Source organism: Salmo trutta, chromosome 9 (assembly GCF_901001165.1).
Source record: "Salmo trutta chromosome 9, fSalTru1.1, whole genome shotgun sequence".
Taxonomy (NCBI): domain Eukaryota; kingdom Metazoa; phylum Chordata; class Actinopteri; order Salmoniformes; family Salmonidae; genus Salmo; species Salmo trutta.
The window spans coordinates 24497490-24523287 of NC_042965.1; the positions used below are offsets into that span (position 1 = coordinate 24497490).

At 41.4% G+C, this 25798-nt stretch overlaps 1 protein-coding gene across 6 annotated transcripts in view; it reads left to right on the forward strand.

Moving 5' to 3' along the window:
• The first annotated feature begins 999 nt into the window (after nucleotides 1-999).
• Nucleotides 1000-25798, forward strand: part of pip5k1bb (phosphatidylinositol-4-phosphate 5-kinase, type I, beta b) — a 71845-nt gene continuing 47046 nt past the window's right edge. For 2 of the 6 annotated variants that reach the window (XM_029763202.1, XM_029763206.1), the window contains exon 1: nucleotides 1000-1242. The gene's annotated coding sequence lies outside the window, so the exon portion shown is untranslated. Of the gene's footprint in view, nucleotides 1243-1282; nucleotides 1463-15584; nucleotides 15771-25798 lie in introns of those variants that run through there. The other 4 variants (XM_029763204.1, XM_029763203.1, XM_029763207.1 and 1 more) reach the window with 4 other exon arrangements.

A 25798-nucleotide genomic window follows, 5' to 3' on the forward strand; every position in this document is an offset into this window, starting at 1 on the left:
GGATGTATTTTAAATACGGGATGGGGGTCTACTCTCCACAGAACAGACACTTGCTGGGAAAACTCTACACTGAATTCCCACATTTAGCATTGGTTTGGGTTTGTTACAATGCCTCATTGCTTTTATGACAACATTCCAATGGAGAATCTTTAGAATAACTGCATAGTAGTTCCTCTTTTTGTTCTGTATTTGTACATAATGACATAGGTAACCCCCTTGAAACATGGTCTGTTCCTGATATGGTCTATTTAAGGAATAGGTTCGATGACAGCTGAGAACTCACCAGCAAATGCCTCTACAGCTCTAGTGAAGTGTGGGGCGGGTTGGTTGGGTGGAGTGGAGTGGGTGGGGGGGGGGTGGTGGGTCTGGCAGCCACTGACAGCTGTAGGAACACACAGAATGAGCTGGCAGCTTCTAGAAAGAGAAAGCTCTCTCGTGCATGTGTGTGTGTGTGTGTGTGTGTGTGTGTGTGTGTGTGTGTGTGTGTGTGTGTGTGTGTGTGTGAGGAATTTTCTACAATTTCTGGATCTACTTGAAGGTGAACTCCAGTCCTGACTGATGTATTTAGAGTTGTTTCATGTAGAATATCGAAGGGGGAAAATAGAAAGACTGTGTATAGGCTCATCTGTCATTAAAAAATACACATCCTTTTATCAAAAACAAACAGCAGACAGATGTCAACAACAAGCAACTGTCTCCCCCTCAGAGTCCGGTTCTTCTAAAGGTTTCTTCTGACCTAGGGGGGTTTTCCTTGTCAACTGTGCCTATGCATGTTCTCTGTGGGTTTTAGTAGGGTTATGGAAATGACAGCCATTGAATTGTACAACTTTGTTAGCAGACAAATGTAACAAACATTCTCAGCCACTAAAAAAGGTTATTTGCCATAATAAATGCACCGAACACCTGCAAGCGCAGATCAGTAGTGAAAATCAAATATTACCATTACTGCCCTGTAGATGGCTTGCTGATTCAAATTCTGCATCACAGCAGAGTAGGTTGATGCACAATGTCTGGTTATGCTGAGAGGCAGAGAATGAGACCTGTGTAACCAAGCCTACCCCTCACTGTCAGTAGGCTACAGCATAAACTAGGTTACACACGGAGCCGCACTCACAACTGATCGCTCGTTCTCTCGTAAATATTGCTACCCGGGACTGGAATACTCCCTGTAATCCCACGGAAAGACAAGATCAACGTCAATCAATCGGTGTACTTCGCTTCACAAACGAGGGCGAACAGCTGGTAAGATTGAGGTGTTATTCATGATATTGAGAATTCTGATATTTACCTGTCCATTGAGCTATCGACATGAGGATGACGTTTCAGCAATTGCTTGGCGAAGGTATTTTTCTCAGTCGAAGAATCTGTCAGACTAATTTGTATTAATGTTAATAACAGAATACACTGCTACCTCAAGTCAAGAGCTGGCAGTAAACCTTGCCAGACTGCAGCTGTATTCAAGGTAATCGGGGTGCACCGAAGTGTTTGCTTGTGCAGGCTATTGGCAATTAAGTTTTCTGGTGCTGTGTTCTCAACATCATCGCCCTATTTTGAGAAACACAGTTTATTCAGGAAAGTGAAATTACGTAATATTGCGGGGAAGTGGCACCTAGCTTGGGGTTAACTTGAAATATTCTGAGTTTGCGACATGAAAGTGGTCAGTTCTTGAACACAGTGCAGTTGACAATTTACCATTGGTGATAAATTGGCTAGACTGCAATTCCACGGTTAAAGTGATGCTAACAGAATGACAGCACAAACCATCATTTTACCCAACTTTCGTTCTGCACTAATTCTGCAAGTAAATGTGTTTTTGTAAACGTTTTCGTGGAAATGGTTCAAAGTAGTCATTGTGCAGTGTGCGTAGAGTTGCATGGTTTGTTTAACTTTAATAATTTTATATGAGTCTCAGCAACACTCTTAACATGGAATTGCCTGCCTCTTATTGATGATCACATAGTGTTTGTGCTGAATAGCCAATTTCTGTTGTTGATTTCTGGAAAATAAGCCTACCAATTTACTGAGACCAATTATTTTATCAACATTGGCTGGGTTGGAGACCTTTCTCATTGTTCCAAGGACAAGGACTCTGAGAAGCCTGGGGCATTTCAACACCTGGCGTCCTCAGGGACACACACACACACACTCACTCACTCACTCACTCACAGTCTTATTTAACTAATCTTGTGGCGACAAACAATTGATTCCCATTCAAAATCTTATTTTTCCTTACCCCTAGACCTTACCCTAACCTTAATCCCAAAACCTTAACCTTAACCTTAAGTCTAACATTTAACCCCTAAACCTAACACTAATTGTAACCTTAACTCTAAACCCCGTGGGGACGTGGGGACTAACCAAAGGTCCCCAGTTGGTCAGATGTTTGTTTGTTTACTATTCTTGTGAAGACTTCACACACTGCTCTGTGAAATACTTAGGTCACCTTTATGATGTGATTTGGTTTATTTACAGTAAGATATTGAACTTGAACAACAGGGAACCTTTTGTTACACACTCCTTTTGATTTCTCTGAAAATAATCACCACAGTATTTGAGCAATGCCCGTTCTTTTACTACCTGATTCAATTTCATTTGAAAGGATCCGTACAGAAAAATGAAATAAAACATTGCACACAATGTTTAACATCAAAAGGCTACTGTAAAACTGTCCTACTATTACTAACTCTATCAAAGCTGTTATTATTCTAGATTATATACAGTAGCTAGCTACTTTACTGTTGTGTGCTCATTGAGCCAGCATCTTAGTATAAATGTGAGTGTAGTGTTAAGGTGTGTGTTTGACAAACTGTGAGGTTGGCTGCTGCCATGGGCGCCAGTCTAATTTCTTCAATGTTTGTGTTTGTTTCTTGCTGTGAGTTTCGCAAACCATAAGGAATAACGTGCGCTGTAGCCTACTATAGAATTACTCCTCAGCAGTACACATAATACTAGTCTACAATTACTACAGTGATACGCTACATTAGCCTAGCACAGACTCAGCAGTCTTGACTGTGTTATATGCAGGTTCCTGAGTTTTTCCTGACATAGCCAGAGCAGGAAAGGCTCAGGGTCCAAGTATACTAAGGCCTATAACTAGGCCCTAGCCAAGCTTATTACTAAGACAGTTTTTCCTCGTAAGGTCACATGGTCAGGAACAACTCCTAGTTATGCTAAACATATAGCCTCACTCCAAAAATCCACAAAGCAGCATGCTACATTTGCCTAGAATAAAGTAGCCTCACTGTCCAGCACATTACCAGTGCTCTTTGCAGTAGTGTGCTACATTCCTCCCCTGTGCTGAGAGCTGTTAGCAGCCCGACCATCCCCTCAGCCTTCCTCATCTACTGCGGGAATGGTTCTACGAACATGACAGGGAATTCAGCTTACCGCCATGTCACCGAAAACACGTGTGAAATACCTCTGTTAGAATACTGAGCGATGGAGATATCTGGCCAGTATTGTACAGTATGGTCATAGTCATAGGGAAGGCAAATGGAATCGTGACTCAGTGAAAGCTGCCTTGTGAGCACATATGCTGCTGGACCAGACCAGGTTTCACATGAACATTGGGAGTCCCAGGGGACCACATGGACATGACCTATTGTGTGTGACTTATCATATCCATTTCTTCAATCCATATGAAAGTGGTAATATGTATGTTTTTGGGCAACCTGACCAAATTCACAAATAAATGTGAGTTTATGAAGCCCAGACTGGAGGTGTCATACTACCTATAAAACCTAGCGGGCCAACAGGGAAATGGTTTTCCCATAGGGAAATTTAGAAACACTTAAAATAAGGGCTGTGTTTTGTGTAGGTTTACCCTGGCGTGATGTTTTGATAACCATGTAAATCTATTGATAAGGTATTATATCAATATATTCATCTCTATTTACTCTCAGATTCAAAAATGCTAATTAGCATGAAAGTAGACATCATGCAAGACTACAAATCCCTGCAAACTCCTGCACGTCATCTCTAGCTGACACCTTTGCTAACAGGTATTGTGTCAATAAAAACATTTGCATAAGACAGTTCACAGAATTGTCAATTTAAAGAAATTTAGCCAATTTATTCATTACTAAATTGAGCTAACATTAGATAGTTGATCCAGAAATTCTTACCTTTGCCTCGATTCAGCAGTCTCGTCCAGATTATCATGGCATATGTAGTTCTTTATGATAGCCACATTAGCAGCTAATTAGCATAGCATTTTTGGGGGTTAAATACAGGGTAAGCCTACATGAAACACAGCCCTTATTATTAAGTGTTTGTAAAATTTCCTATGGGAAAAATGAATGGTGGAAAAACGATTGGAACCATTTCCTTGTTTGACTGCTTGGTTTTATGGGTATTTTGACTCATACTGTGGTACTCTATAGATCTATCATTCTAGTCTAGGAAGCGGTAGATCTTTTATGTACTCTATTTCTATGCTTCCTGTTAAGTTTTGTTTTTGCATCTTTTAGTTTCCGTTTTGTACACCAGCTTCAAACAGTAGAAGCAACAACATTTTTGGTTATGGAAAATATACTTCAGTGGTTTAAATGGTACAATGATTCTCCGCGCTATTCTATCTTATTTTGTCACATACTGAAATTAGGTGAACTATTAGAGTTTTGCGAACAGGAAATGGCAGAGTAATATCTACATAGTGCAACAAACAAAAACAGCAGGGCATAAATTATAGCAATTTAATATCTAAACCATTGGAATGGGATAAGATAATACACTGAGTGTACAAAACATTAGAAACACCTTCCTAATAGTGAGTTGCACCCCCTTTTGTCCTCAGAACAGCCTCAATTCGTCAGGGCATGGACTCTACAAGACATTGAAAGCGTTCCACAGGGATGCTGGCCCATGTTGACTCCATTGCTTCCCACAGTTGAGTCAAGTTGGCTGGTAGAGGATCTCTACTCCGATTAGCTTGTTCCATCTCATCCCACAGATGCTCAGTTGGATTGAGATCTGGTGACATGTCAGTAAGCTGAATTCACTGTCATGTTCGTGGAACCATTTCTGGACAATCCTAGCCTTGTGGCATGATGCATTATCCTGCTGAAAAAATGAAATTGCAGATGGGTACACTGCCTCCAGGAAGGGATGCACCTGATTGGCAATGATGTTCAGATGTCCTGTGGCATTCAAACATTACTCCACTTTTATCAAAGGGCCCATGTGTGCCATGAAAACACAACCCACACCATCACACCACCAGCCTGCAATGTTGACACGCAGCATGATGGATGCATGTACTCATGTGAAACAGCAGGAACTGGGATTCATCAGACCAGGCAATGTTTTTCCAATTCTCCAGTGTCCAGTGTTTTCGTTGCTTAGCCCACTGCAACCGCAGTTTCTTGTTTTTTCTGAAAGATGTGGAACTCTGTTAGGTCGTCGGCTGCCATACCCCATTCGTGTCAAGGTACAAAGAGTTATACATTCATTTATGCGTCTTTGGGCACCAATGTTGTGCTGGACAGACAGTTGACTATGTAGCCTGTCTGTTGCTATGCACAATTCGTGTCAGCCTCCTTTGTCCTCTTTCATCAATGACCCGTTTTTGACCACTGGGCTGCCGTTGGCTGGAAATCCTTTCGGTGGTGCACCATTCTTGATACATAGGGGAAACTGTTGATCATGAAAAACCCAGCAGCTTTGCAGTTGTTGACACACAAACCGGTGCGCCTGGCACCTACTACTATACCTCGTTTAAAGGCACTTAAATATTTTGTCTTCCCATTTACCCTCTGAATGGCACACATACATACACAGATCTGCACACACACACACACACACAGAGGATGTGATCATGCTGTAGGAAGGTTAACTGGAAGACTCTGTGCAAGGCAAGGGCTTCGATTCAGCCCTCAAGGAAGCAGACAAGACCACATAGACATGTTGGTCTCTTTGTTGTGGGCATAGTGTGGGGAACATAAACAGCTGAACAGGGTGTTGGGTTTCCTTTACGGGTTTCTTCTAGTCAACAGTGAACTACCTGGAATCCGTGTCTCCAGCAACCGTGTGTGACTGGTGGGGGTTGAACCCGGGTCAACTGCATACCACTAGACTGCTAGCCCGCTCAGCTAAAGCCTAGTCATTAGCTCAAGGAGCGAAAACCAGTCTTCAGGTCTCAGGCAAGATTACTCATCACACAGGCCTTATTTACTGTTCCACATTCATTACATGAGGCTAGGTCCAAATAAACAGTGTCTGGAAATGTTTTCCACATATTGGATGTCTTATAACTCATCTGGTTTAAGCAAGTTTGTTGAACAAGCTCTGTCCATTAGCTCAGCGTTTTGCATAGCCCACCCAAAACATCTTGTCACATGTTTTGCAAACACAATCACTCTGCCCCTCCAATCATTGACACCTTACACTGCTTTGGAACAGTCACAAGGTGTCATGGAGACAAATGGACTCATTATGGAAACCTTACACTGGAAAAGGAATGCAGTGTCATGGAGAAAATTGGGCCCATGAGTTCCTGATGAGCTTCCTGTTTCCTGCTGATTTGACTATGAGGTGGAGTTGGCCAGCTCAAGGTTAGCGTGCCACTGTGGGTTTGAATGGGAAAGCAGCTCATGCAAATCTTGTCCCCTTTGACAAATTATTGCCAAAGCAACACCTGTGTGCCGTCTGGTTCTGTCCCTGTCCTCATTCTGATATAAGGCTTGTCATAGCAGAGTCAGGCCTCCCTGAGTCATTTTCCAGCTGGAAAGGGACTGGAGTGGCACGTATGTGTTCCCACAGACTCATGACTTATTCTGTCTAACCTTGTCCCCAGCTCAGTTGCTACCACATTCAGTGCATTCAGAGAATATTCAGACCCCTTCTCTTTTCCACATTTTGTTACGTAACAGCCTTACTCTAAAATGGATTAAATACATTTTTTGCTTCATCTATCTACACACAATACCTCATAATGAAAATGTGAAATCAGGTTTTTAGACATTTTTGCAAATGTATAAAGAATAAAAAAACAGATACCTTATTTACATAAGTAGTTAGACCCTTTGCTATGAGACTTGAAATTGAGCTCAGGTGCGTGCTGTTTCCATTCATCATCCATGAGATGTTTTTACAACTTTAGTCCACCTGTGGTAAATTCAATTGATTGGACATGATTTGGAAAGGCACACACATGTCTATATAAGGTCACACAGTTGATAGTGCATGTCAGAGGAAAAAACAAGCCATGAGGTCGGAGGAATTGTCCGTAGAGCTCCGAGACAGGATGGTGTCGAGGCACAGATCTAGGCAAGGCTGTCAAAAAATGTATGCAGCATTGAAGGTCCCCAAGAACACAGTGGCCTCCATCATTCTTAAATGGAAGACGTTTTGAACCACCAAGACTCTTCCCAGAGCTGGCCGCCCGGCCAAACTGAGCAATCGGGGGAGAAGGGCCTTGGTCAGGGAGGTGACCAAGAACCCGATAGTCACTCTGACAGAGCTGCAGAGTTCCTCTGTGGAGATGGTTATCCTTCTGGTAGATTCTCCCATCTCTGCAGCACTCTACCAATCAGGCCTTTATGGTAGAGTAGCCAGACAGAAGCCACTCCACATTAAAAGGCACATGACAGCCCGCTTGGAGTTTGCCAAAAGGCACCTAAAGGACTCTCAGACCATAAGAAACAAGATTCTCTGGTCTGATGAAACCAAGATTGAACTCTTTGGCCTGAACGCTAAGCATCATGTCTAGAAGAAACCTGGCACCATCCCTACGGTGAAGCATGGTGGTGGCAGCACCATGCTGTGGGGATGTTTTTCAGGGGCAGGGACTGGGAGACTAGTCAAGATCGAAGGAAAGATGAACGGCGCAAAGTACAGAGAGCTCCTTGATGAAAACCTGCTCCAGAGCGCTCAGACTGGGGCGACGGTTCACCTTCCAACAGGACAACGACCCTCAGCACACAGTCAAGACAACACAGGAGTGCTTCGGAACAAGTCTCTAAATGTCCTTGAATGGCCCGGACTTGAACCCGATCGAACATCTCTGGAGAGACCTGAAAATAGCTATGCAGCGACACTCCCATCCAACCTGGCAGAGCTTCAGAGGATCTGCAGAGAAGAATGGGAGAAACTCCAAGTACAGGTGTGCCAAGGTTGTAGCATCATACCCTAGAAGACTCAAGGCTGTAATCACTGCCAAAGGAGCTTCAACAAAGTACTGAGTAAAGGGTCTGAATACTTTATGTAAATGTGATATTTCAGTTTTTTTCACTTTGCCGTTATGGGGTATTGTGTGTAGATTGATGAGAAGAAAAAAAGCTATTTAATCCATTTTAGAATAAGGCTGTAATGTAACACTGTGGAAAAAGTCAAGGGGTCTGAATACTTTCTGAATGCACTGTATGGCAATGGTCTATTTGCATATAGGTCTACTGCAGCTCTGATTGGTTATGGCGGAATGGTTTGTGTAGAGTATGAGTCGTGTCTGTCAATGCAATAGAATCCTACTCTGCGTTCTTCCCAACAAAATCTCTGGCACAGTTAGTTTTGCATACTAAGTCTTGCATAGTTTGTTTTGTTTCAGTATGTTGCATTGAAAGTGGCTAATATTGCATTGATTTGATTACAATTTCCACGGTAAATGGAAACATTGATAGTGTTAACTAACGGGGGAAACTAGGAAGTTGAATGAAGTTCAATCTCGTGCTTCTCTCTGCGCGCTGATATTTCAAATGTGAGGCGTGTGCAGCTTAGAGGGAACATTTAGTTGTAATAGGCATGAGAGATCCAAAGACTATTCTTACTTTAGACATTGACGAGTGACTGTGGTCTGAATTCTGCCTGTATGCAGGAAGAATAAGTGGACAGTTACAATCAATAAAATGTTTCTGCAATCCGCAGCCTTAAGGGTTTGAGTGTACTCCTGGGTCAGAGAGCATCGTTAGACAGTCACACTGTACTACTCCATAATGGAAGACTGATGGATAGATAGGGCCATAATAGCAGTGATGTGAGTCTCATTTGAAACACGATTACATAACACGAGGGGAACACTGAAGGTCTCAGCACTTTATTTCAGCACTTTAAACCACTGCTGTCGGTGACTCTTACTATCTGACTGATTGGACTGGCTTGCTGACTGACTGGCGTGCCTTGTCTTTATGTGGCAGTTGAAGAGGTGGAACATTGGCTTTAGATGTCCTGGTACAGAGCTAGCAGTGTTGAGTTTTTCTGGAGTGATGAATCACGCTTCACAATCTGGCAGTCCAACGAACAAATCTGGGTTTGGCGGATGCCAGGAGAATGCCACCTGCCCGACTGCATAGTGCCAACTGTAAAGTTTGGTGGAGGAGAAATAATGGTCTAGGGCTGTTTCTCATTCTTCGGGCTAGCCCCTTAGTTCCAATGAAGGGGAATCTTAACGCTACAGTATACAATGACATAAGTGGAGGGTCTTCAGAGAAGGAAGGGGAGGACTATCTTCCTCAGTGAAACACAAAAAATTATCCTTTTAAGATAAAAATATACTAAATATAATTGATTAAAACACATTTTGCAATGAAGGTCTACAGTAGCCTCAACAGCACTCTGTAGGGTATAACCATGGTGTAGCCAGAGACGGCTAGCTTCCGTCCTCCTCTGGGTACCTTGACTCGATTGCAAAAGTTAGGAGGTTCATGGTTCTCACCCCCTTCCATACAGTATTTATGACAACTTCCGGAGGACGTCCTCCAACCTATCAGAGGATGTATTCATTCCAGCAATTCTGTTGAAAAACGTTTCTTAAACGGAACAAAATAGGGATAAACATACCTGAATTTGTCCAATAGAAACTTTTGTTTGCCACTGTTGAACTAATGATTACACCCTAGATCAGCTAGATGCAGGCAAGAGTGTGCAAGGCGGTACTCTCTGTCCATGTGTCACCTCAAATTTGTCTCTCCACCTGTGTGCACCTATGTTGTAAACTTTCGTTCATAGGCTAAGTTGTAGCAAACTCATGATGGGTATAGGGAAAATTCTGAGTATCATGTAGTAGCCTAAACCTATCGATGTTACATTGAACTGGGTGAATTGAATATGAATGACAGTCATCCAATATGCTGTCATAGAAATAAGGCCATGCTCATGAAAAATACAATTGTCCTCCCTCATCTTAAACGGTACTGACCACCACTGAATGAGATTCTAGATGATTCTGTGCTTCCAACTTTGTATCAACAGTTTGGGGAAGGTCCTTTTCAGCATGACAATACCCCCGTGCACAAAGCGAGGTACATAGAGAAATGGTTTGTCGAGATCGGTGTGGAAGAACATGAGATGTACAACGAGCAGGTGTCCACATACTTTTGGTCATGTAGTGTAAGTTGACCATCAGTTGTTACCATTGTTACATTCTGTACTTTACTACCCATTACTACCTTTAATGGTCGTATGTGTAAGTACTGTTTGTGCAGTCGCTGGAATGAAGAGGGGGCAAAACTTCCCGGTTAGAGCTATCCGGGATCCTTGGGACGTCCCTACCCTAAACCCTAACGATAACCCTTACCTATCCCTAACCTTTAACCCTTAACAATTTTTTTTATTTCAACTTCAATGGGGCAATGTGAGAGTTGCGACATCCCAAGGAATCCAGGATCGCATGGGCAAAAACTTCCCACAGAATATTGTTTTGTGTTGCATTGTGGGTTGTTTACACAACCAGACTGGAGCTGAAGGTTTGTCTCCCATGACAACCATTCCTTTCTTTGAGCGCCGGCATAATCAGAGTTTATCAGTTTACTTTTCCACTTGGGTAAATACAAATACTGTTGGCCTTGATTTCCACCAGGAAACAGGTGGTTCTGAAGGCGCCTGTTGTCCTAGAACTTATAGTCTGAGTCTTTGCCTAGGGCTGTGTTTGACCCCTTTTGACTGGGCAGGCTGAACCATCAGCAGTTGTGTATTTGGGCAGTTGCACAGTAACGGACTTGCGCTGAGATTGAAAATGTATGCCAAAACAAAAACCTTTTATTTCAAAGTTTAATAAACCATACAACTCTATGCACAAGGACTACATTTTACTATTTACACTGACATTTTTACAAAAATGCATTTACTGGAAAAACTGTAAAGTTTGGTAACAGAATTTCAGTCAAATCTCCCTCAGTTTATGTGAGCATGTTTTCCAAAAACTCTTAAATATTTGTTCCGAATTAACATGAAAAGATGTTTGAAGAAAGAATGGGGTGTCAGCTATGACATGACACTTTGTTTCAAAACTCAATCTCTTTTGGTTATTGAACTACAGTAAGTAACAGAATTGCGAAATTTCATGATGGGTCTATACTACACAGAAATACATCATTATGGATACGAGTGTCAGTCTCTTCATGGTGATAGGTACACACCAATATCTTCCTTTGCATATTTGGGTATTATTCTACACACTGGCTATTATTTAAATGAGCTCCACCACCAAACAAGACCAAATTTGGTTGGACTGGACCAAATCTTAACCAATCATAGATGTCTATGATTGGACATCTAAGTACAGCTCAGTACATTATAGTATACTCAACTCTAGTGTGCTCAACTGTGTACTGTACTGAACTCTATTTTACTGTACAGTACAGGACTGAGCTATAATCTACATTTTATTTACTGTACTGTGATCTAATGTAATATATACTGTGCTCTCCAAACTTGTGAAACAAAGACGTCTATCATTGGTTCAGATTTGGTCCGGACCGAACCAAATCTCAACCAATCATGGACATCTATGTTTGACCCAAATTAAGGCTGGTCCAGATGTCTGTGGATGTTGAAATCAAGGCCAGGGTGGACTGACCAAATTTCAACTACTTTTCAAACGTCCAGTGACGTCCGGTGTCGGTCGATGCTAAGTGGATGAGAATGATGGTTACAGTAAATGGAAAGAGCGGGGGCTCATGGGTAGGTGTCAGTAAGAGATGGAAGAGGTGACATTAATTGGAGAGAGCGGGAGAGAGGGCTTGTTCAAACTTTTGTTTTGACCACCAGATGACAGAAAGAAAACAGTTATCAGCTGAACATAACTGATTTGGGAACAGAATTTTGAGTTTAATCACTTAAACAAAATTGATATCAGAAAAAAACAACTAATTGATAGGTCTACCTTTTTGTTACTTCTGTTGACTTTCATTATCCTCCCTCCTCAAATTAGAAACTACCTTAAAGATATGTGGGTTTTTGGTAAAGGAATTACAAGGCCGTGTTTCTTAGACTTACAGAAGGCAGAGCAAATTGTACTAAACTAATTAGGTGTTGATATTAGTTGGCAGGGGGCTTTACTTCAACATTATTGTGTTTTGATGTATTTCTAATACCTTTTAAGACTTTCTCTGGTAGATGTTTTCTAAGACCCCTTTTCCATCTGTTTGACCAGTAATCAAAGCCTTTGCTTATTCCTGAAAAATGCATATATGCCTTAATTTCCATAAAATGTAGACTCTTACAGTGGCTTGTGAAAGTATTCACCCCCTTTGGCATTTTTCCTATTTTGTTGCCTTACAACCTGGAATGAAATTATTTTTGGGGGGTTTGTATCATTTTGATTTACACAACATGCCTACCACTTTGAAGATACAAAATATTTTTTATTGTGAAACAAACAAGAAATAAGACAAAAAAACAGAACTTGAACATGCATAATTATTCACCCCCGCAAAGTCAATATTTTGTAGAGCCACCTTTTGCAGTAATTACAGCTGCAAGTCTCTTGGTATGTCTCTATAACCTTGGCACATCTAGCCACTGGGATTTTTGCCCATTCTTCAAGGCAGAACTGCTCCAGCTCCTTTAAGTTGGATGGGTTCCGCTGGTATAGAGCAATCTTTATGTCATACCACAGATTCTCAATTGGATTGAGGTCTGGGCTTTGACTAGGCCATTCCAAGACATTTAAATGTTTCCCCTTAAACCACTCGAGTGTTGCTTTAGTAGTATGCTTAGGGTTATTGCCCTGCTGGAAGGTGAAACTCCGTCCCAGTCTCAAATCTCCGGAAGACTGAAACAGGTTTCCCTCAAGAATTTCCCTGTATTTAGCGCCATCTTCATTCCTTCAATTCTGACCAGTTTCCCAGTCCCTGCCGATGGGAAAACATCCCCACAGCATGATGCTGCCACCACCATGCTTCACTGTGGGGATAGAGTTCTCAGGGTGATGAGGTGTTGGGTTTGTGCCAGACATAGCGTTTTCCTTGATGACCAAAAAGCTCGATTTTAGTCTCATCTGACCAGAGTACCTTCTTCCATATGTTTGGGGAGTCTCCCACATGCCTTTTGGCGAACACCAAACGTGTTTGCTTATTTTTTTCTTTAAGCAATGGCTTTTTTTCTGGCCACACTTCCGTAAAGCCCAGCTCTGTGGAGTGTACGGCTTAAAGTGGTCCTATGGGCAGATACTCCAATCTCCACTGTGGAGCTTTGCAGCTCCTTCAGGATTGTCTTTGGTCTCTTTGTTGCCTCTTTGATTAATGCCCTTCTTGCCTGGTCTGTGAGTTTTGGTGGGCAGCCCTGTCTTGGCAGGTTTGTTGTGGTGCCGTATTCTTTACATTTTTTAATAATGGATTTAATGGTGCTCCGTGGGATGTTCAAAGTTTCGGATATTTTTTTATAACCCAACCCTGATCTGTACTTCTCCACAACTTATCCTGTTTGGAGAGCTCCTTGGTCTTCATGGTGCCCCTTGCTTGGTGGTGCCCCTTGCTTAGTGGTGTTGCAGACTCTGGGGCCTTTCAGAACAGGTGTGTGTGTGTATATATACTGAGATCATGTCGCACTTACATTGCACACAGGTGAACTTTATTTAACTAATTATGTGACTTCTGAAGGTAATTGGTTGCACCAGATCTTATTTAGGGGCTTCATAGCAAAGGGGGTGAATACATATGCACGCACCACTTTTCAGATTTTAATTTTTTTGAACTTTTTGAAACAAGTTATTTTTTTCACTTCCAATTTGGACTATTTTGTCCATTACATGAAATCCAAATAAAAGTACATTTAAATTGCAGGTTGTAATGCAGCAAAATAGGAAAAAACGGCAAGGGGGATGAATACTTTTGCAAGGCACTGTAGCTTTCATTTCATCTGCTCCTCTGAACTTCCCGTGTTGGTGCTCATGGGCCCTTTTACATGGAAATATCCCTAGTCATATCTCCCTTGGCTCAGCTAGGTTTCTCTACTTCATTATAACTATGTTTCTCAGCATCTGTTTGACATGACCGTAATGAAAGCTAAAGGAATGTGCAATGGCTGCAATTGGCCTTGCGGTTCACAGTAAATATACATGTACAGTACATACAGTATAGGCAATAGGCAGTTCTTTCCTCTGAGCTCAGTTGAAGTGCAGCTGTGGAGGGTTGAAACCTCTACCCATAATCCTGTGTTGACATGCTCTATTTTTCAGATCCACTGATGCATAGAACAACTCTAAAGTAGTAATTTAACGTACATGTTACATCTAATTGGTGTTTCTCTAGGAAATTATATTATGTACTTGGAAATTAAATGAATTTGAAAGTCTTGGGTTTGATGTGGTCCAATAAGATCCAAGTTGGATCAGATGGCCATAATGGGCTTAATAAACCAGCTTCACTGTTGAATATCTCTGAACAACCCTTTAAAAAGCTGTTCTCAGAACACAACAACATCACAGGAAGCATGTATACTCAGGGGAAGTGTTTCAGTCAAAACATTGTTTAAATGTGCTCTGGTTTGTTTAGGAAAGAGAGAGAACACATTACTAGCAAAGCAAGGAAAGTCAACTTCAGAACGATATGTCGTTTTATTGGGATTAGCAGCTGTGGTTTGTAAGTAAGGAATCTACATGTTGCTGAAATGACTTACTTCCCCTTAAACATGTATTACTGTACATTTTTGGGGATTCTTTCACTGCAATTCTGCATAGCTCTGATTCAACATGTGGCATTCTCTCATTGGCAACACTAAGGAAATGTGTTTATCAGCGAGCAGAGCCTAATGTGAGGGACTGTTTAAAAACTCTGCATCCTCTTGGTTGAATAACAGCAGCTGAATCTAGATGGAGAAATGCCCTTTTTCATCTGATTGATCTTAATGACCTCCAATTGACTTATCTCCCTTTCCCTGCCCCACAGTTTCTATGGCAGCCTCTGAGATGGTGCAAACTCCATAAGATGGCCACCAGAGCTACATAGGCATAGGCTGTCAAATCATCAGGTAGAGATTGGCTGGTGTTTGGTTCTCTGCCCAGGAATTGGTTTGTTGTTATTTGACTCTTGGAATTCCAATTGACTGTAGCTGTAGGTCATGTTGTTGTTGTTGTTTTGGTCCTGCTGAGCTCCCACTCTCCCCCTTCTCTCTCCTGGCAAGGGAAAGACTAGGAGAGGCCCACAATGGGGCCTGGATAGAGAGACTGAAAGGAAGACTGATGAAGAGAGGGAGAATAGGAGAGTGAGTGAAAGAAAGACTTATGTTGTGAGAGTGTGCATGAGGAAAGGGTGAGGCTAGGAGGTAGAGGGAGTGTGTGTACATGGTGGTAGTTAAAGACAGCCCTCTCTGTGCTTTCCCCCTTTCTCTTTCTTTCTGTCTCTCTGTCTTTCTTTCTTCTTTCTATCCTTCAGCTCCTGACCCAAGATCAGTGATGGGAGGGTGACCCTGTCCCATCGCCCACAACGCCTGATCGCCCCATGTGGCAGCCGCATGCATCATTATGACCGTGTCACCTCTCTCAACACCACTAATAAAGTCACATCTCACAAGGTGCTGCACAGAAGGAATATAATAACAGGGCAATGTTTTGATTCTTGGTAAGACATTGCTGGTTAAGGGAGAGGACCGTGCACTCCGTGTCGGGGCTTGACTGGGCTGGATTAGGCTTCATTAAGCTTCATTCTCTCTGAGTGTCATGTTTTTGTTGACAGTGGGTGGACTATTATGGTTTGGAGTGTAGGCTTATTTGTGGACATTGTTAGTTTGCCAGCAATTTTAGAGCTCTCCTATAACAGCATGGCTGCTGAATGAGACAAGGAGAACACTGGTGCTCATGCATATGTTTTAGCCTCTACGCCATATCCTTATCACTCGCCATATCACTGTCTATAGTTGTCTCTGTCAGACTCTATGCGCAAAGCATTTATTTTGGTTTGATTGCAGGGCTTTCCCAAGCTGCTTCATATTGTATTGACCTTTCTGTCAAGTAAATTCTATGTTGATTCTAGCTCATCAAACCTTCTATTGTCTCCCAGTCCACATGCAGACGTCAGTTAGGCTGGTTGGACATTCCTCTCCCTGCCTACCAGAACATCATAAGACTAGAGCACGGTCATAGAAACCACTGTGCAAACAAACACCAGGTTATATGAGAGGACTGGAGCTGTATAACCTTATAAGCAATGGTCTCAAAGGAAGTTATCTAGCTTGCCCTCTACCGCTCTCTCATTCTCTCTTTCCTTACTTTAATAAACCATTCTCCCTCTTTCTATCCCCTCTCTCATTCTTTCGACAGCGGTTTCTGTTTCTCTCTTTACTTTCTATCCCTCTTTCATTTGCATTCTCACTCTCCCTATTCCCTCTTGTTGCTGCTACACTCTCTCTGTCTCTCTCTGTGTCCCTCTCTGTGTTTCTCACCCTTCTCCCTCTCTACTGTTGGGGCCATGTGATTCTGTGGGCACAGAGTGGCCCACTCCTCTCGGCTCCACTCATCTCCCTCCCTTCTGCTCTGCTGCACAGTGCTGCTGGAGAGACAGAGACATTCCCTGAATAACACACACACACACACACATTCCTCTACAGTGCTCTCTGTCTCTCTCCCTCTCTTGTTCCATCTTCTTTCTCTATCTTCATTTATTTCTGTCTTTCTCTCTATTTCTATCCTTCTCTTTCTTCACTACACTTCTGAAAGATAATATCTGTAGCCATTAAACAGAGAGACTTTTAAAGTGTTCTCTCACTCATCCTCCCTTTCACACTCTGGCCCTGTATGCCAATGGTAAAAGGTCATATGATAGCATCATAATGAGTTATGTGTATCTGCCAATTATATACTTTAGTCTATCTGCATAGAAAGGACACCCATGTACTCTATTCTACTCCATTAACTCCTTTTATTCTATGGAGCAGAGGCAATTGAATAGTTGAAAATGCATGTATAGATATCCACATAATGATACTGGAGGTGAACCACAGTTCAATAGAGTGCTCTTCATTTTTCTGTGCTGCTAATGTTTTATACTGTATCTCCTGCTCTCTGTTCAATTGAGCAGCAGTGTCTGTGTTTAGACTTGAGCTCTGCGTGGTAGGACTCCGTTGTTTTCAGGTGCAGTGGACTGTTCTAAACAGTTGGCCTGCAGCTCTGTTCCTCTCGCAGAGGTGTGGTGTATGCAGGAGCGTCCCAGAGGATCCACAGGCAGGCTCTTACTGTCTGTAGCAGAATGTGGAACACTTACAGAACTGGCCGTAACTTTACCTGCGCATTGTTAAATGCTCCACTTATGTAGAGTTGTTTGGGACACTGAGGCGGTGTAGGTAGTGTAGAGATGGATGCAGTAGATTTTTGCCGTTCAGGTTTGTGATTTCTCCCTTTCTCCCTCTTGCTCTCTTTCAAGCTGTTTTGACTGGATGAGCTGTGTTGTGGCGTCTTGTGTGATCTCTTGGGATTAACACTGGTAACCGGGATCCTGGGACTGTCCCAGGATAACTCTTCACATTTCCCGAAAAAATGTAATGACAAGACACGGGAAACTACGGAAATTGTCGCCTGATATCACACTAATGCAATTCCAAAAAATACACATGTGTTGATTGGCAGATTGGCAAAAAATCTAATTGCACATTATCCAAACAGGTTGTCGCATGGAAGCCTTTAACCTACCGTATTTACTTCCCACAAAGTCGCCATAAATGAAAAGCACACGCAGCGTTTTGATTGGGACAGCGCCATCGCGCAGCTTTGAGACAACTGTGGGGGACTCGTCTGGATACATCAATCAATGTCAGATATTTTTTCACTGAATCTCCTTTTGGATATTTGGTAACTATTAGGCTGGAGAAATGTTAGCTAATTATCTAGCAAGATTAGCAACTTTTTTAATTTTGTTTGACTGCGGTTACAACGTTTGTGTGATTCGACAACTCTATAGTTTACACTGGGTGCGTACTGAGTGCGATGTGTCGACATAGCCCAGGGCTACTGCTGAAATGCGCTGAATTAATTGAGGAGCATGATAACTCTCCGAATTTATGAATAGCCTGTGAAGCAATTCACAACAATGTCATTGCCGATCAAAGTTACTCCATCATTACTAAATATCAGTTTCACCTGCTGTGAAATCTTTAAATAGGGGCGCCGGCAATGTGGCGCAGCGACACTCTTATAGAACCCTGGCATAGGGACCATATCTTGGTTAAAAACGCTTTAATTGGCCACTTCAGATTTTTGCAGTAGGTATTGAAACTTGGTAGATTTTCGGGAAAATACTAATCCCTAGTGGTCTCTATGAGTGGTGATAGTGATGTACTGTAGTTAATCAGAAGGATGAAGTCAGGACAGAGCTGCGGCGGTGCTGCTTTCTGTTTGGCAAAGATTGAACTCAATCTCCTTCCAAAGAAACGAGAGCATCTCTCTCCTGTGCAGGGATCATTCTATCTAGTCATGTCTCCCTCAGCTCAGCTGGGTTTCTCTGTATCGTTAAAACTCTGTTTCTAAGCATCTGTTTTGTTATGGAACACTTCTGTGACAATTTCAAAAGACTTGGTCTGACACTGTACCCAATTAGGAGTCTGAAGCAGGAACCTCCAGTGAGGAACAGAGTTTAGACAGTCAGGCAGGCACGTCTGCTGGGGACTGGAGGGAGCCCACAACAACCACAGTTAGCCAGCTCCTAATCAGTCTAGGATTGTATCCTTACTTAGTCCTTAAATCTTCTGATTTAGTTAACGGAGGTATACGATTTGTTTCAGGTTTAGACAACATTATCTCTCTGGAAGATACCTAAAGTTATATCTTATAAACCCAATATAAACAAACTGGAGGTAATTGTATCTATTTTTTTATTTTACCATGGCAGTTCCAGCAATATTTGAATCTCTTTCAATCTCAAGTGTGTCCTAGCCAAGAAAGGCAGCAATTGCTGCAATTGAGTATCTTAATACGTAGATCCCTGGAGCTAAGGTGCCTCTTCATGTTACCCACTCACTTTGTCCGTGCCAGAAATCTTCTGGGCTTGTTTAACATCCCTCAGTCTGGGTTGTGAAGGCTTAATGTCAAGGAAGGCTGGCAGTCTTCAGCTCTCTGCGTTGCTGCCACCCTATTGATTAGCCTTTATGTCTTCTATCTGCTGCAGTAATCTAATAGTGTCTGTGGGGACTGAGGATAAACAGAGCTAGCCGCCCTCTCTCTTTCTCTCTCTCTCTCTCTGCTGAGCTGCTCTGTAGTATCCCTCCATGGAGATATCTAGTGGAGATAACGTGTTGGTTCAAGGTTGTTTTAAATTAAATGAAAAGGAGGGTCTATTTAAATGAAAAGGATGGTCTCTGGGTCTAGCCTGGTAGCAGATCTGTCATGTTCGTTGTCCTGTCAACAGAATTGGGAAGTAACAGGTTACAGTTACCGGTTTTTACATGTAATAATCTTGGATTACATGTAATCTGTTACTCTCTAACCCTGTTACGTTACCAGCTAAAATATTGTAATCAAATTACACATACTTTTGGTTATTACTTCCAGGATTACTTTTCAGAATGTATGTTTGCAGTGGTGTAAAGTACTTATGTAAAAATACTTTAAAGTACTACTTAAGTAGTTTTTTGGGGTATCTGTACTTTACTTTACTATTTATATTTTGACAACTTTTACATTTACTTCACTACATTCCTAAAGAAAATATAGTACTTTTTACTCCATACATTTTCCCTGACAACCCAAAGTACTTACCTTTTGAATGCTGAGCAGAACAAGAAAATTGTGAAATTCACGCACTTATCAAGAGAACTCGTGGTCATCCCTACTGCCTATGGTCTGGCGGACTCACTAAACACAAATGCATCTTTTGTAAATAATGTGTCTATCCATACATTTTAAAAAGAAGAACATGCTTTGCTTAATGTAAGGAATTTGAAATGATTCATACTTATATTTTAGAAATTAAATGTACTTTTGATACTTAAGTATATTTAAAACCAAATACTTTTAGACTTTTACTGAAGTAGTATTTTACTGGGTGACTTTCACTTTTACTTGTAACTTTCTATTAACATATCTAAACTTATACTCAAGTATGACAATTGGATACTTTTTCCACCACTGTATGTTTGCAGAAAAAAATTGTTGACAGCTTTCTGTTTTCTCAATGACATTCAAATCAGCATTGAAAAAAGGTGCAAGTTTCTCCCGAGCAAGTCTGACCGCAAGTCAGAGACCACTATGATGACACACCAAATGCGTTTGATGGATCGCGGGAAAAGTGCAGGAATAGGCTTTTATAGGCTACAGTCCAAGCTATGTCTTCCAATGGTGCGACTGCTGTCGGCATCAAAAGATTATCCAACTTGAATAAAAGCTTGGAGGTAAGGATGACAGTAGTGGTGTAGTCTACGGTGATACGGATATCACTTATTATTGATATCTACATAGCGCACTGATGTGATTCACACTGCTGCTCTCTCATTTAGCTTGTTACGCCTTATGTATTGTGGTTGGCTGTTCACAAATGTACTGTATATGTGTGTTTTAACCCAATAATGGTTGAATTGAAGAAGTTTAAGCTGCCTATCAAGCATTGTTTTTGCGACCAGTGGACATCCAGTGAAAAATGTGCCCTTGCAACAGCTGCATAGTGCAGATCCAGGGCCTCATTAATTCAGGGGCTTGCAGGGCTGAAGCCCCAGGGCCCAAGCTCATAGGGGGCCCTTGAGGCAGAGAAAAATGGAAGTGTGTATGTATCAGTACCAAAAGTTTGGACACACCTACTAATTCCAGGGTTTTTCTTTATTTTTTATTATTTTGTAGAATAATAGTGAAGACATCAACACTATGAAATAACACATGGAATCATGTAGTAACCAAAAAAGTGTTGTATAGCAGGTCAACAAATGGCATGCGGCAGGTTAGTCTTATGTAGTACTTGTTATGTTTGTTCCTTGTATAATGACAAGGTAGGTTTAACTACTTTTAATGAACATATACTTCAGCTAGAAAACTCATTGTTTAGCCATGCAAGGCATTGTTCAACCACCTGCCCCGCCCGCATAGCCTGCTGGGTAACGTAGTCTAAATTATTAACACATAACAACGCAGTACTAGTTGTAATAGAGTTTTGTTGTACCCATCAGTGACATTCCCTGTTGGTGTGATCATTTTCATCATTGATCACATGTGACAAGCAGTAGAAACTTATTGACTTCATGATTAGAGATTATAGATTGCTTCCCGGGCTCTGCTGTTCAATATTATGTTCTACCGTTACTATGCAAAGATTTTGACAACTTTAAACCAATGAGCCAAGAGCACATCATTGAGAGCAGCTCAGCTTTCAGCAGTAAACCCAGTGGATGACGTGTGAGTGGATCTCTCTGTTCCTCCTGTCAGTATTAGTAGTTGTATTAGGAGGATCATGTACCACAGTAACATGAAATTATTATTATTATTATTATTATTATTAAAAGCTCTAAGGCCGTGAGGCTTATTCAAGAGCAGTGATACTATCAAGAGCAGTGTGTGGGTTTCTTATTTTTTTCTCAGGATTATTATTACCTCGATTCTTTCATGTTTCCCTGTGGCTCAGTTGGTAGAGCATGGTGTTTGCAACGCCAGCATGGTGTGTGCAACGCCAGGGCTGTGGGTTCGATTCCCACGGGGGGCCAGTACAAAAAAAATAAAAAATGGATGAAATGTATGCATTCACTACTGTAAGTCGCTCTGGATAAGAGCGTCTGCTAAATGACTAAAATGTAAAATTTAAATGTAATGTTTCAAGGCAAACCCCAAAGTGTGTGTGTGTGTGTACTGCTGTACTACTGAGAAAAGAGACAGACATGATTCTTAGCCAATAACGCGTCTGTTCAATTACACAATCATGTGGTTTTAGTTTAGTCTTTGACCTCTGTATATACAGTAGTTCCATGAAGGGATTCTGTAAATGAACTGAATTATGTTTATGTAACTAGCCTTTATGAACTTCGTAGGCCTAGATGGTACCTTTTAATGTTAAGTGTTACCAGGTTTGATTTGATTAAGCAATGTTAACCTTTTCACGTGTGAGTTCCAAATATCTCTAACGGTCGCTCCTGCGTAAGTTTTTTTTTTTTTAATGCGTGTGATGTCAGAGTGCACTCACTGTTCCATAATGTGATTGTTACGCAACATGGCAGTTAACCCGCGAGGCGCTCAAACCAAGGCACACTACCTGCTAATTATCTATAGGCTATGTTTCAACTTGTCAATTTCAAATGATTTTCTAACATGTCGTTTTCTAACAACAGTTTTAATTGAGGCGTGTTCCATCTCCTCATTAATTCACGTAGAATTAGCCCATTTCACTGTTAAGGACAATTTATGTTTAAGACTTTACTGAGCCGGACAAACGTTTCTCTTCGAGGAGACCCCAAGCACTTCCCCAGTGTTTCCCCAGATCAAGTATGCAGACATTTGCATCTCCACTCAGAAAATAACTTGCACAAACCTTTTCCCCCTGGCACATTTTCCAGCTGGCGCCCGCTTTGCCTTCATTGCTGTTTTCCTTACTGATAATAACTTTGGACATGTGTGCGTTACTATCAAAGTAAGTGCCTTATTACATTATCATTATAGTTTCTGTATGTCATCGTGGTGTTTCTACTGTTACACACCATTATGTATGTATGGAGCATAATGTATTTACGTTTTCAAGTACTGGTGACATCATGCATTCTGATTCTTGCATAGATTGTATTCATGTTGTCATGTAAATGTCTGTCAGACTAAATATGTTATAACAAAACGAGTTAAAGGGATGGTTCACTCGACTGACTTAGTTACAATCTATCATTACTCATGGTTGCCAGCTCAGACCCCCGGGGGTTTTATTTTTTTATTCTCCTGTGTTTGCCCCAATTTATTGATAAATCCCTCATAGTAATATTTCCTGCATCATACCTTCCCCCATTTCTACTGCCCACCCTCCCACAAACCCCCTAAAATGTTTTCACCCAAATCTGGCAACCCTGTTTAGCTTTCACGCTACTGTTATGCTAGGCAGTAGGCTTGTACTAGGGGTAATGATCTGTGTGATTTGCTTTGTGATTTGTCAAAAACTGTAAACGACTTGTCAGGTGCCAATCTAAGTTAATATTTTTCGGGCAATGGGCACAGCCGACTTTGACGTTTGTTTGTTTGTTTGTTTGTTTGTTTGTTTTTGTTTGTTTGCGTTTTATAGTGAATGGCGTTCTGGGATTAGGGAGTTTTCGCTTGTTAAACATAAACAAACATGGCTGCCATCATAAAGAATTTAGCTGCTTCTCAGCTAAGCTAACAGCATCTCTTTTTTTAAACAATATTACATTTCTCCCTTGTGCTCACCAGAGATGTGGTGCATTGTAAACAAGTCTAGCTGTTAGGTCGCTTACTTATGTTTTATTTTTCTGTCACCGCAACCTGTTATTTAGACTGGTTTATGGAATGAGTTTGGCTGTGGATGTGTTCCGTGTGATGCTTAGACGAATTTCGCATTTATCTTTTACAATAAAAGGTGAAATTGAGGAATAAAGTTGTGATTACCTTTTATTTCCCATCAGTACAAAACATTTTAGATCCTTTTCAGACAACAATGCTGTTTAGATGTGTTTGTTGCATCATACACTCTGTTGCTACTGTTCCAATCACATATTTGTGATGGTATGCTGCAGGGAGTACTCAACAATAATCACAAATATGTGACCATACATGTCAAAGGGTTAAGGGTTGAATGCATTCTCTGGCTAGTCTCTGTTCTCACAGTCTGGGGACCTGACTGTTTCTGCATTGAACAATGCTACAACGTTGCCTTGCGAAACTGTTAGGCCAGACAATGCCAATTTGGTTGCAGCAGGAGCAGCCTAAGCCTGGCAGCTGGGCTAATGTAGGAAGGGGTATGACACAAGAGCATCCCGAATGGCACCATATAGTGGCTTGCGAAAGTATTCACCCCCTTTGGCATTTTTCCTATTCCTATTTTGTTGTCTTACAACCTGGAATTAAAATAGATTTTTTTGGAGGTTTGTATCATTTTGATTTACACAACATGCCTACCACTTTGAAGATGCAAAATATTTTTTATTGTGAAACAAACAAGAAATAAGACAAAAAAAAACAGAACTTGAGCATGCATAACTATTCACCCCCGCAAGTCAATACTTTGTAGAGCCACCTTTTGCAGCAATTACAGCTGCAAGTCTCTTTGGGTATGTCTTTATAAGCTTGGCACATCTAGCCACTGGGATTTTTGCCCATTCTTCAAGGCAAAACTGCTCCAGCTCCTTCAAGTTGGATGGGTTCCGCTGGTGTACAGCAATCTTTAAGTCATACCACAGATTCTCAATTGGATTGAGGTCTGGGCTTTGACTAGGCCATTCCAAGACATTTAAATGTTTCCCCTTAAACCACTCAAGTGTTGCTGTAGCAGTATGCTTAGGGTTATTGTCCTGCTGGACGGTGAACCTCTGTCCCAGTCTCAAATCTCTGGAAGACTGAAACAGGTTTCCCTCAAGAATTTCCCTGTATTTAGCGCCATCCATTATTCCTTAAATTCTGACCAGTTTCCCAGTCCCTGCCAATGAAAAACATCCCCACAGCATGATGCTGCCACCACCATGCTTCTCTGTGGGGATGGTATTCTCGGGGTGATGAGGTGTTTGGTTTGTGCCAGACAGCATTATCCTTGATGACCAAAAGGCTTGATTTTAGTCTCATCTGACCAGAGTACCTCATCTGACCAGATCACGTGACACTTAGATTGCACACAGGTGGACTTAAATTAACTAATTATGTGACTTCTGAAGGTAATTGGTTGCGGCAGATATTATTTAGGGGCTTCATAGAAAAGGGGGTGAATACATATGCATGCACCACTTTTCAATTTTGAATTTTGTAGAATTTTTTGAAACAAGCAAAAAAATTATAATTTTACTTCACCAATTTGGACTATTTTGTGTATGTCCATTACATGACATAAAAAAATCTATTTAAATTACAGGTTGTAATGCAACAAAATAGGAAAAATGCCAAGGAGGATGAATACTTTTGCAAGGCACTGTATTCCCTTCATAGTGCACTACTTTTGACCAGAGCCCTAATGGTCCTTGTCAAAAGTAGTGCACTACAGTTGAAGTCGGAAGTTTACATACACTTAGGTTGGAGTCATTAAAACTCGTTTTTCAACCACTCCACAAATGTATTGTTAACAAACTAGAATATTGGCAACTCGGTTAGGAAATTTTTCCAACAATTGTTTACATACAGTGAATTATAAGTGAAATAATCTGTATCACAATTCCAGTGGGTCAGAAGTTTACATACACTAAGCTGACTGTGCCTTTTAAACAGCTTGCTTTAGAAGCTTCTGATAGGCTAATTGACATCATTTGAGTCAATTGGAGGTGTACCTGTGGATGTATTTCAAGGCCTACCTTCTAACTCAGTGCCTCTTTGATTGACATCATGGGAAAATCAAAAGAAATCAGCCAAGACCTCAGAACAAGGATTGCCGACCTCCACAAGTCTGGTTCATCCTTGGGAGCAATTTCCAAACGCCTGAAGGTACCATGTTCATCTGTACAAACAATAGTACGCAAGTGTAAACACCATGGGACCACGCAGCCGCAGCGT